Source organism: Oreochromis niloticus, linkage group LG2, assembly GCF_001858045.2.
Source record: "Oreochromis niloticus isolate F11D_XX linkage group LG2, O_niloticus_UMD_NMBU, whole genome shotgun sequence".
Taxonomy (NCBI): Eukaryota; Metazoa; Chordata; class Actinopteri; order Cichliformes; family Cichlidae; genus Oreochromis; species Oreochromis niloticus.
The window spans coordinates 34,842,222-34,854,923 of record NC_031966.2 but is presented as its reverse complement, the minus strand read 5'-3'; the positions used below and the strand labels follow the sequence as shown (position 1 = coordinate 34,854,923).

Below are 12,702 nucleotides of genomic sequence, written 5' to 3'. Positions count from 1 at the left end.
TCTTCTTATATTGGCTCATTTTCAGTGTTTTCCTTCAGTGTTCCTTCATCGTCAGTTCTCTGCCCTTCATGGTGACTGAGCTCAGTTTCTGTTTCTACTGCTATTATCTCCTCCAACTCCTGATAAAGACCTCTATAAAGCATTGGATTTTTGGCTAGTATTCTCTAAGTGGATGATTGAATTCTACCTGGTGGACGAGGTGTGTGGTAGTGAATGTATATATAATTGTGTGTGAGTGATTATATGAATATTGTTTGGACCTGATGAAGGCCAGGTGGACGCTATGACTCAGTAAAATAGTGTTCAGCGAGACAGTGTGGAGACTACTAGCACATATTTATAACACAAACTAGGCTTTCGGAAAAGTGAGGTTTGATGCACTACACTTGATGATTCTTAAACTGAGTCTTCAAACAGCTGCACAGGAGCAGGCTCTAATCGCTCTCCCAAGAACTCTTTTTGGTTTTTGTCGTCCCAATAACTGGTGATTTTTAAAGTTCGGGATTGTGGCGTCACCAGTGCAATGCATCATGGAGCTGCTGTTCATGCAAGTCCAAGTTGATAATTGAATACAGAGAGATAGATGCTGCTTTTAGGACTGAAAGATCAGAAACTGCTCAGAATGGTAAGCTGCTGTTTTGTAGAATGACACACCCAAAGATATGACCAGAATGAAAGAGGGAAAAACAACACCTTAAACAAAAAATGTTCATGTGATCGTGGCACTGTCGTACTTATAAGTTATAATTATAACACATTTAACTGTTGACGTTACATCCTGTCGCTATGTTACACGCCTTAGAGACAGCAGTGATCTACATATTTGCATCACAGGGAAAAATGAAAAACCTTTACGCCTTTGTTTTTTAAAAAGAAACCTTTTAAAATACAACAGTGTGGTTTGACTGAGCACTGTCATTATACTTCAGACACACATCTAACTGTTACATGGTTACAGGCTACAACATTACGAGTGCAAAGAAGATATTTATGCTTCAGTTTAAGGCAAAGCAGCTTATGAAATGTAACAATTTGATCGTGACTGTCACAGTGTATCATCACTACATCTAAGAGAGACACAGAAGTCATTGTGAGAGACTCCAACTACAACATGAGATGTTATCATGAAACACTGTGCTATAACAAATTATATAAAACTACTTCATCTCAGTAACTTAACACATAAGAATATTATAATAGTACAACATTAAATACCAAGGAAAACTGAAAGAAATATAAAATTATCAACAGAAATACACAATTGAAAATGACACAAAAGGTTTAAGTACAGTTAAATATGAAATAATAATATTATATAGAAAGTGTATTTGCAGGGCAAGGGATGCAAAAAAAAATACGTGTATTAACCACAGAGCTATGGCTCAGTAGCTGAGAGTCTGACATACATGCTTATAAGTTTGTATTGAGCAGCTACACATTAAAGGAGTTAAGAATTATGAATGGTTACAAAGTATCCATTCTCTGTGTTCATGTGGATCGAGCCCTCCCAATAACACTCCTTTGCCTTATTATCTAACTTCTCCCTGTATCGTATCCTGCTGCTTATCTTGTCACAAGTCTTTTTTTAGTGTTTGCTGGTGAGTTTTCCTCCATGTTACTTGTTGGCATTTGTTTCCAATTTATACAAAAAAGACAGGACTGTGACTACAGAGAACACGGTGTGATACCCGAGCTGTATGGACACCGTATTACAGTGTGCAAGTCATTTAAAAATCAGACCAGAGTACTTTGCACAATTATAAGATGTAAATTAACTTTTTGTCATGTCAAAAACCCAGAATAGTAATTAGGGCCTGCTGTACTAGGTAAGAAGCCCTGCTGCATTTCTGTCTGATGGTTAACGGGGCATGACTACAATGGAGAATCACAAATCTGCAGAACACTGGGCATTGAGAAGGTTGGTGCTGAGATCCTCTTTCACTGGAACTAAGGAGCCGAGCCAAACTCCCCAAAACAACCCTACATCATAATGCAACCTCTAACAAACTGGGCACAGTGCAGTCGGCATTGCTCTCCCTGCATCCGCCAAACCCAGACTCGTCTATCAGATTGCCAGACGGAGAGGCGTGATTGGTCACGGCGGAGGACACGTCTCCACAGCTGTAGTGACTCACTCACTCATAAATGTTTGTAGAAGCAGTCTCTATCTATCTCTCTATCTATCTGTGCATGAATATACAGGACACCAAAGAAATAAGTGCCAATCAAAAATGATATAATGTCATCTGAAAGCACCTAAATTATAGTCTGAGCCAGTGTGTCAACTCCAAAAATTTGAATGTGACCAAAGAGCCTGATTGTTAATTCAGGACTGAACATGACTCAAGTAAAACTTCATAATTTCTCAGAAGGAAATAACCCTAACTGTGCTCCATTCTGCTTATATAAGCCTCGACTTTAAACTAATACTCATCAAAGTTTCTTCTCCAACTTGTGCCCACTTTTTCTTGCCTTCAGTGACCAAATCTTCTGCCCCCTTTTAAACTCCTTTCTCTTTTCGTCTCACCTCACCTCCTCCATCTTCTCATCTTGTCCCCTCTCTCTTGACCTTGCCTCACTTTGCGAGGCCTCTTTACTCTCTTCTCTTCTCTTTGTCCCCTGCATTTCGCTCGCCTTGTGGCCGTATCGGTTGTGTCATCTTTTATTTTCATCTGAGCCCGTTCACCCACACATTTTAAACAAGCAATTTCGACTGGGAGTGAGTCAGTCATATTCTCACCGGTGCATTCAGGCTCCCGTGCTTCATGGGATGGGGAGAATGTGGGTGTTAAAAGTGAATGACTAACACTGCTTCAGTGAGAACCGCTGACAGTCCCTTGAGCAAGGAACCTGACTTTCATTTTGGCAACCCCTCTTGAGCAGCTCAGAGGTCAACAACAGAAAACTGGGGTTGTATTAAGCAACTCTCAAAGGTGAAAATGTGTAAAGCTTGAATATAAAGCAGGGTTTTGGCTGCAACACTCACTTGTGGGAAAAAACGGTTTCAAATATTAATGTAGAAAGATAAAGCAGAAGAATGTGCGAAATGAAAAACTAAGGTGGAACAAAAGCAACAACATCAAACAGAAGGAGCCTCTTCTGGTCCATGCAGTCAAAGAGAGAAACAGACATGAACAGCCTGAGCTGAAGATAAGTGAAGAGAAAAGTGATATAAAACAAATACAGCCTAATCAAACTGCTGGCCAACGCCTCTTGAAGAACCTAACGAGTCCCCAGCTGAGCAGTGGAAGAGAACAAAGAAGTTTGTGTATATTGCATAAGGGACTGAATGATGTGTTATTGGAACAGCCACAGCGGTGAAGCAGCAGTTCTAAGAGGCTGGGAACCCTTGGAACTGTTAGGTACTGGATTTAGGATGTCTCCTACCTCTGTTCTTTAAAATGAAAACAGAGGGCCTGCAATGCTTTCATTTGCCTTCTCCTCGGCCTCGTTTTAATCTGTTCATTGAATAATACAGTCAAAGCAGTCGTTTGCCAATAAAAGAAGTTTTTTCAAGTCATTTCTCTTTGGTCATATGTTAAACTGCAGTAGGGTACAGAGTAGACAGATTGCCAGACTATTATACTTTTTCTCGATTGCTTTGATGCAGTTGTCACATCAGAAACATCATTCTCGCCGCTCATAATGCAGTTCTGGAATCAGGGACACATTTCGCCACTCACACTATCCGTTTCATTGTGTTTGTCCACACTGCTGTTGTTTTTATGCATACTTCAGACCTAAAGACATTTTGTTCTTGTATTGATGCACTTCTCATCTGAATCTTACAACTGGTCAAAACAAATTGTACTTTTGTCGGTCAGAACTGTGATCTCTCACTTGCTTTGATACTGTCCATCATTGTATTCATGTTTTCAATCAAATCACTCAAAACATTATAAAATATGTACGAAAGAATAAGGCCAGTCACACACAGAGGCAGTAGTGAAACTGTCCTTTGATTGAAAGCTAGTATAAACACATGTTCTCAGTTTTGTATGACGGGAGTCCGCAGATTGGAGCCAACAGTGAACCTGCCACCCGCTCCAAATCATAAATCGCACTTATCACTGCTGCATGTCATGGCCCTGCTAATTACACACAAACATGTACTAGTGTGACCTTACTGTCAGTATAATGTCTTACTTTGGAATGTGTCATCACGTTAGCCTTTCTCATTGTATGAAAACAATGAGAAAGGCTAACGTGGGAGGGGAAATGTCATCTGAGAACTGCATCACAATTTTTCTTGATTGCTTTGACCTGCCTAAAGAAACTATGATCCACTTATTTGCAAGAATTGTCTTCTGTTTTGCTGAGACAGCGATGATGAAAACTGGGTTAACCCTTTTGCAAAACAAGCAGCCCAAAGCCCGCTGTTTAACTATGGTAACCAAACAGAAATCACTTATTTCCGAACTATAAGAAACTACGTAGAGCAGTGTGGAATCACTGAAGCACCTGTTTGACACAAATCTTTAATTAGCACTCAGTCTGCAGGCCTTAAAAGGTGCCACGTCTGTGCTGTTCTTGACCAGCATGGATGGAGGAGGTCTAAGGCAGATGAGAGTGAGAGTAAGAGGTGCAGGAATCTGTGTGAGGTGGACGTATAGTTGGAAGAGCTCAAGTTTCAGAAGATATTCAGGCAATTTTTACTGATCATGTTATCAATCATCGCCTTTCACTTAGAGAGGCTGGACAAAGAGTACAACCTGTTCTAAACAGAAACATGGCTCCATCCAATGTTTCGACAGGAGAACAGTTAGTGTTGCTGTGCAGTATATACAGAAATATCTTCAGTGATGTACTTTATGTAATTGTTTCCTCATTCCCATTACATGTATTCTTTATAGAATCCAAAGGCTGCCATTCTCTGGTGGTAGAGGGAACATTTTTATTGCTGAGCAGCAGGCAGCTGCTGTGAACAGGGTTGCAGCAAACAATGCCATAAGGCTGTGTGAAATCAGGGCGGCAGTGATCACAGATCAGGGCATATTTAGGAACATCAACAGTGAGCCTGATCACCACTGAGCACGTCATAAGAAGCAACCATATGGCCATGAAGCAGCTCTACACAGTTCCTATTCAAAGGAACTCTGATGTTGTGAAGGAGGCCAGATGCCAATACGTGGAGGTAAGGAAACACATCCCAATGATCCCCTTGTTGAACGCAATGACTGCTGCTGCCCAAGAGATAGGTGCAGAGGAATGTCAAGGTTGGATACGGCATGCAAGAAGATTTTCCCCTCGATGCAATGCAAGACACAGTACTGAATGTGATGTGGATGAAGCCATGTGGCCCCATCGACGAGACAGAAGACACTGAGGATCAATAGTTGCTATTTCCTATACTGTAATAGATTTTATTTTGGTGTACATGTATTTTCTGTAATATTTACAGTATTTCCTTTTTCAACCACAGTTTGAAAAAAGTCATGGAATCAATAAAATTTGTATCAAAGCATTTCTGATTCTGGATCCAATTCATTGCAAGAAGGCGATTTTGACACAGCCTATGGAGAAAGATAACAAATTGAAGGATATGTAATGGGCTACAATGACAAGCAATGGTGCACTGACTCACACAGAGTGCTGTATTTTGGATTTTGTTGCCCGAGTTAGGTTTTGTTTCATATTCTAAGTGTTTTGGTGTGTTTTGGTACGGTTAGAGCCTTTTGCAAGCAAAATGTGTCACTTGTGTCCCTGTTTAGGCCTGTGTGTTAACTGTGTGGACAATGTGAAGTTTGAGTAAACTGTTGCTTGACAACAATCAAGAAAACCGCACAAGTAGTGAGAATAACATTTCTGCTGTAAGTATTGTGCCAAAGTAATCAAGGAACATGCAAACTCTTCAACTCTGTAAAACTGTGGTGAAACGTTTTTTACTCATTCGTCACAGTTTTTCTAAATCACCTTGGTTTTGGATTCTCACAGCAGAAAAGTCTTTGTCACTAGTGCAGTTCTCAAATCAGGAACGTTTTTCCCCAACCACTTCTCATTGTTTCTGCACATACTTCACTACTAAAGATATTTGTTACTTTGTTACTTCTCACTTGAATCATAACAGTCTGTACTTTTGTCAGTCACAGCTCTAGATCGCTCACTTTCCTGTGTAAAATCTAGCCTCAGTTTCCTGGCCTCGTGGCCTCCAGCATGGTCTTCTGTTGCAGTAGCCCAACTGCTTTCAGAGATGCTCTTCTGCATGCTCCTCTTCTTCATTGATTAATTGCCTTCCTATCAGTTCAAGGTAGTCTGGCCGTTCTCCTCTGACCTTTGACAAAAAGGTATTTTCATCCATGAAACTGCTGCTCGGTGTATATTTTCTTTATAAACCCCTGAGATGGTTGTGTGGGAAAATCACAGTATATGAGCAGTTTCTGAAAAACTCCGACTACCCATCTGCTACTTTCACTTACCTTTCTTCCTGTTGCGTGTTTGAAGTTCATCAGACTATGTTGACCATGTGTACATGCCTAAATGCTTTGACCTGATATGTTTGGCTGATTAGATAGACGCAACAGGCAGGTTGAACATACGTACCTAAGAAAAAGATTCAGAATGTGTATATTTTCTTTGTCTGTTTTATAAAGCATATAGTTTCATGAATATTATTTTGCTTTTCCATTTCAGCAGTTTTTCAAATAAATCCTTCACATTTAATTTGTTTTCCACATAAGGCATATATTTCTGAAAAACCTTTTTCCAAAGTCAGTAAAGTTTTGATAAAAGTGAAAGTAAGAACGATGTAGCAGCATCAAACTGTACACTATCATTCCCATAGCCAGTCATCTGAGCATCAGGTAGTGTGGCCGAGTGGTCTAAGGCGCTGGATTTAAGCTCCCGTCTCTGTAGAGGCGTGGGTTCAAATCCCACCACTGCCAGTGTTACTGCTTTACACTGTTTTTCAAACCACCCCATTATGAGCTGGAGGTCATCACCTGGTGAAACAAGCAAAATCGCATCGTCCACCGAGAGCAGAGACCAGTGTCTGAGACACCAAACCTACCACCCACCACTCACCGACTGTGCATAGATATACTGCACATGAAATCTTGAAGCATGAAGTATAAAATTATTTCTTTGTTTCACTTCCCCCAAAACATCAGCATGTGAAAGGTTTCTGCTTTGTGCTATAAATCCACAGAACTTTGTAATGAACACATAGACACACTTGCTATATCAGACAATATAAATTCCTATCAGTTTATTATATACATTTAACAGGAGAAACAATCCATGAGCAAAATGGAAGACTTAATAATTTTCTGATCTTTTTACTAAAGTATGCGTAAGTGTTTATTGACGCATTCCCATAACTATACACAGAGCATGGCCTTTTTAATATCAAACAGTCAAAATATAGCCAACTCCAGCATAATGTATTGCATAGTACTGTAGATTTATCCCTTCCAACCATCCAGTAAACTTGTAAATAAAAATGTTGGTCCCTAATAAGGGACCATATGTGAATGAGGAAAAACTAAGAGAGGAACAACAATAAAAAGGCTGCAACTTAATCATGAAGGTCTTTGTATATTAACATTCTTTTTTTCATTATTGCTTTGTTAATGCTAACCTATTGCACTGTTTGGGACGTTGATATTTGTCAGTACTCTATGAAATGCACATGCCTTGGGTTGTAACAATGGATTTGGTGGGAGAAATATGGACTTTGAACTTGGACACAACAATAGTGTTTACTCGTGCAGCACATTGACATCTTTGTATTTCAGAAAGCCAGTTAGATTGACCCGACCTTGCAACTCTCACTGACTCCAATACATTTCCTGTATGCCTCCAAAACCACTGTAACTATATCCTGTAAATGTTTTCTTTCTATGGGACTTGTGAACACTATAAAAGTTACAAAGGTAATTTCAAAATGTCTGAAACAATCATTTCACTGTGTCACCTCTTGCCCTCCACCTCTTTTCGGTGCTTTCTAGCTGTATTATCTCTGATGCTTCAGAGTCCATATGTGTATGTGTGTGGGTGCCTGTGTTAGAATGGCTACTTTCTTATCTTTTTTAATTACTGTGATCTGTCGGCTTCCATCTCTATCAAAACCATCCGTGTGTGTATGCATTGGTGTATGTGTGCTATGTCTTTGAGTTATCTGAGGTTATCTTTTTGCTAAATGTGAACCACTAGAACCTTATCCAACCCTTTATTGATTTTGTGTCTGCCACACTTAGCACAACATAGCTCACCTGGTTGATCACATGGTATGAGGCAAGGCGTTGAGGAACAATTGAGGGAAGAAAGAGGGCAGTTAGCTTTTTTTGTTTTGCTAGTGTATCCGGTCCATTCTTATTGTTGGGGCACAAATTACTGTCAGTTTGTCAGAGCTGCTGGTATGGCTAATTAAGCATCTGTATCCAGACACAAAGGTCATGATATTTGTGAGATTGTTCTACCAGCTCGTTCATTTTGGGGAAAGGGTATACTCTACCCCAAACCACAGTCTTTTCCTAAACACGTGTCTTCTGACCAACCAGCCTATGAACTAAAGCGTCCTAATACGAATGTTGTTGATTTCAAAAAGAGACCAGAATGGTCACAACACTAGATGACATGCCATGGCAGAGCTCAGGGTAAGAACAAACTCTTATCAGTATGTGAACATGTGTACATCTCCTTCTCATTAACACAAGCGTTCTGTCTTGCTTCTACTGACTTACATTCTTCTTTTTCCCAGTGTATACCTCCACCTCTCCAGCCTCTCTTTGACCTGTTCCCTACTAACACTATAGATTACAATGTCATCTGTGGACGCCACATCTGTTGAAAAGAAGGGGCTCATGTAGTCTCATCCCAATCCTTTAAATCCATCTGTAACTCTTATTGCACACCTCATGGCTGTCTCACTGTCCTCATACATTTCCTGCACGACCCTGACATATTTGCTTCATTTCTGTTCACATCTACACAATGGTAGAACAGTTTTAATGTTCCTTGCCTTGTTTCCTTTTCACCTGGTTTCTTGCACAAGCAGTAGAGTACTGTCCAAACTATGAAGCCACCCCTCATTTCCTTATATTTTGCTATGAAACGGGAACTGCATGCAGCATTGTATTGAAATGTACAAAAATACATGGAAATATGGGATATAAAACAAAAACTGTGGTACTGTACAAGCCTAACCAGCTTAAAGACCAATATTTGGTATGACCATATTCTTCAACACATAACAGGATACACATACTCAGCCTTCTTGATATCTCTCTGCAATCTTCACAAATAGCTCTCCAGGGTTCTTGAAGGACATTCCAAAACTTTTAGTTGGTTCTTTGATTGCTTTGGTTCCATTCTCTGTCAAAATGATCCCCCACTCTTTAATAATGCTGAGGTCTGGGTTTTGACAGTGCTGCCTCAAATCATGACAGACTCCAACACAGACACTTACTGTTGTAGCCCTCTCCTGGTCTCTTCTTTATATATATTGGCAATACTTTGAACCAAAACTCTGAAATTTGAATTTATCACTCCATAATACCTGTTGTCAATGATTTTCAGTCCAGTTCTTGTATAATATGGCATATATCAGTCTTTTCTCTATGTAGTGGTCGCCTTTACACAAAATGCAACAAAACGCTACCGAAAGAAGAGTTTTGTTATGTTCTTCACAAAGCCTGGAAAGTTATACCTGAAGACTACTTAAAGACGAAGACTACTTTTCTAAAAGAGTCCAGGCTACCCACCAGGTGTGAATTAGATACAGTCATTTAAGAGTAGGGTCAGTTTTAAAACTAACAATGCTTAAAGAAAATAATTCTGGAAAGAAACCCAAGTTTATTTAAACCAACAAATTTGCAAAGGGAAAGGACATTTTAGAAACAAATGACCTTGTTGAGGATGAAGTTCTAATAACTGCAGCACTCTCGTATACTTACATGTTTTCCTGTTCATACATATCACCGATATCAGAAAGAACAGTGCGATGGATTTCTAAAACGTCCTTCAAACGAGGCCTCTCTGTGATCTCTGTTTTTGTGAATGTACTTTTATTAGTTACCTTTTTTTTGTTTTTTTTAAATCAGTGCAGCTTGTACTTCTCGTATTTTTGCAGGACATGTATTATTAAATCAGTGTCAGAGGAAGCAATTACATGCTTAGATAATTGTTAAATACTGCTGGGAGTTTCAAGTTTAGACCTAATAGGATATTTCTTTTTTTACGAAAGGTTGTGGGGGTAATAACTTGAGTTCTTTTTGGGTCACTGGGAATTCCATCAACATACATAATGTGTGCCAGCGACAGAGGTATTTGTGGAGCTTCAGGACTAAATGGAAGGTGTGTGTTTGTGTGTTTTGAAGGGTGTGAGGGTAACAGGTGCTTGTTTACTCTTTGGGAGGGGGAGTTAATGGCCTTATCACCATAGTGCAGTGGAGTGTGAAGTCTCATCACAGCAACTTAGCTGTTTATTCATACATACATATTCTTAGCATTGATGCACGCACACAGAAATGCAAATCTGCACCCACAGACACATCTTGCTTCTCCAGTGTGTAGGCATGGATACAAGATTACATGCGAGCAGACACACTGAGAAGCACAAATAAAACTGAACACAGACAGATGATTAACCTCATGCATAAAATTATTAACAAACATACATAAACACCATTTAAATTCAGCACCTGTTGCTCTGATGACTTTAAACATAATTAGCCACTAAGTGCAATCGTTAGCTGTCAGCTAATGAGCAGCTCATGTGCAAGGCTAACAGAACCAACCTGTAACTGCACTTTATTGATAAATGTATGTACCTCTGTATTTGTCAGGTGACACAGACACAAAGGGAATTTCAGAAAACTAAGATGCTAACTAAGATTTCTAAAAGTACAATCTCAGGGTCTATTATATGAACACTTGATTTGACTTAGCTCTACAAACGTCAATTTGGATAATGTGAAAAAAACAGTTACATAACATACTGGTTAGCATTATGTAATTCTTGTCGTATGTCGTGGGAAAACAGTTATCCATTTTAAATCACTCACTAAGTGAATTTCCATTTTTAACAGTTCTCAGTATAAGCGCTCAAACACAGACTCGAACCTGTACACAGCAGTAAAGTTTCAGCACTGGTCAGAGGACCAGTGACTTGTCCTCCCCCACTACACAACACCATCTGCACTGAACTAAGAAAGTTAACCAGGCACTGATGTGGAAGAAAAATGATTAGGAATTGGTTAATCGAGGGCTCCTCTTTTGCAGTGAGCCAGTGGATTAACATTGATTAACACTGTGCACTGCAGAGATGGTTCCACACCTACTGTTGAGTCTTAGAGTTAGTTCCCAGGAGGCCATTGAAAACTCGTAACACCTCTGGGCTGATGCGGCACAGTTAAAATTGCTGCTACTTTACTTTTTGCTGTGAGTGTTGCTATGCACATTAAGAAGTTGAATAATTTATGTGGAGTTATCTATCATCTGAAAACATATTTATTCCTAATAGCTTACCGTCTCACCCAAACAGACACATTCCCAAATTTATGGAAATAGGTTGGAAAGAACGAGCCTGCAGTCTATTCTGAAATGTTTTTGGGGGATGTGAATGTCTTTCCTGATTGTTCCTTGAGGATGAATTTTCAAATCTTACAGGGCATGTGCGCTGCCATGCCTTGGTTGCATTATGACTGTATTACAACAAAAGAAAAACAAAATGAAATGATTTGCAAATCTCACAAACCCGTATTTGATGGCAGCAATGTGTCTAAAAAAAAGTTGGGATTGGGAAAAAAACGTTGGAAAAGTAAAGTGTACTAAAAAGTAATGGCTGGATGAACATGAGCAGTAACATCACTGGGTACAGAGAGGCAGCGTTTCAGAGCAGTGAAGATGGGCATTGGTTCATTTATTTGAGAATATTCTTCTTCAACGGAAAATTGCAAATACTCTGAAAGTTTTATCGTGTATAGTATAAAATATAATCCAGAAATCTCTCTGTTCAAAGAAGAGACAATTAATTTTGTATAACGTAAAACCAGGCATGATTGTGTGATGAAGTCAACGGCTGAATCATTGTCTGGCTTCCAAAATGCAGGCTGAAGCTTATTCGTGTCAAGAAAAAAACACACATGTAAAGATGACTGAAGAAAACTGCTCTGTTCCAAGAATATTTGTTGAAAGTATTAAGCATTAAACTGAAAGTGACAGAAAAAATCTTTGTATTTATTACAGATATTGACCCATGAAGGACTGCACCCATTCACATATTTTCACCATAATTACACAGATGGCTATGGGTAGCACTCTCTTACATTGCAGGATATTTGCACAGTTGAAACTGTAGCTAACCTTGAGAAGAGCCTTCAGGTGTAATATTATGTTTGTAAAAGAAAGAAGATGTATATTTGTTTGTGTTCCTTCTAATCTATAGCTTTTAATAATATGGAGAAAGTAAGCAGGCCAGACAGAATGAGCAACGAGGGGACATCTATAAGTCCCAGCACTCCATATTAGGCTGCCTGTAATTAAGCCAATTAGCACACAGGAAGAGCACAGTAATACCTCAGGGAGAGATAAGAGTAGGGAGAGTTTAAAAATACAGCATCAAAACACACCCACACTGAAACTCATCACTGCGTGTTTTATTGTCTGGGGATGCCCACACAGATGGTTCAGGTGCATTTATATGGACGTAAAGTTGTTTGGATGGCTTTAACACAATCAGGCTAATTAGTATCTCTTCTGGTG

At 39.4% G+C, this 12,702-nt stretch overlaps 1 non-coding gene across 1 annotated transcript; it reads left to right on the top strand.

Annotated features, from left to right (window-relative positions):
• Positions 1-6,799: 6,799 nt before the first annotated feature.
• trnal-uaa (transfer RNA leucine (anticodon UAA)) lies at positions 6,800-6,881 on the top strand. The gene has a single exon. It is a non-coding gene; the product is annotated as a tRNA-Leu (tRNA).
• The last annotated feature ends 5,821 nt before the right edge of the window (positions 6,882-12,702 follow it).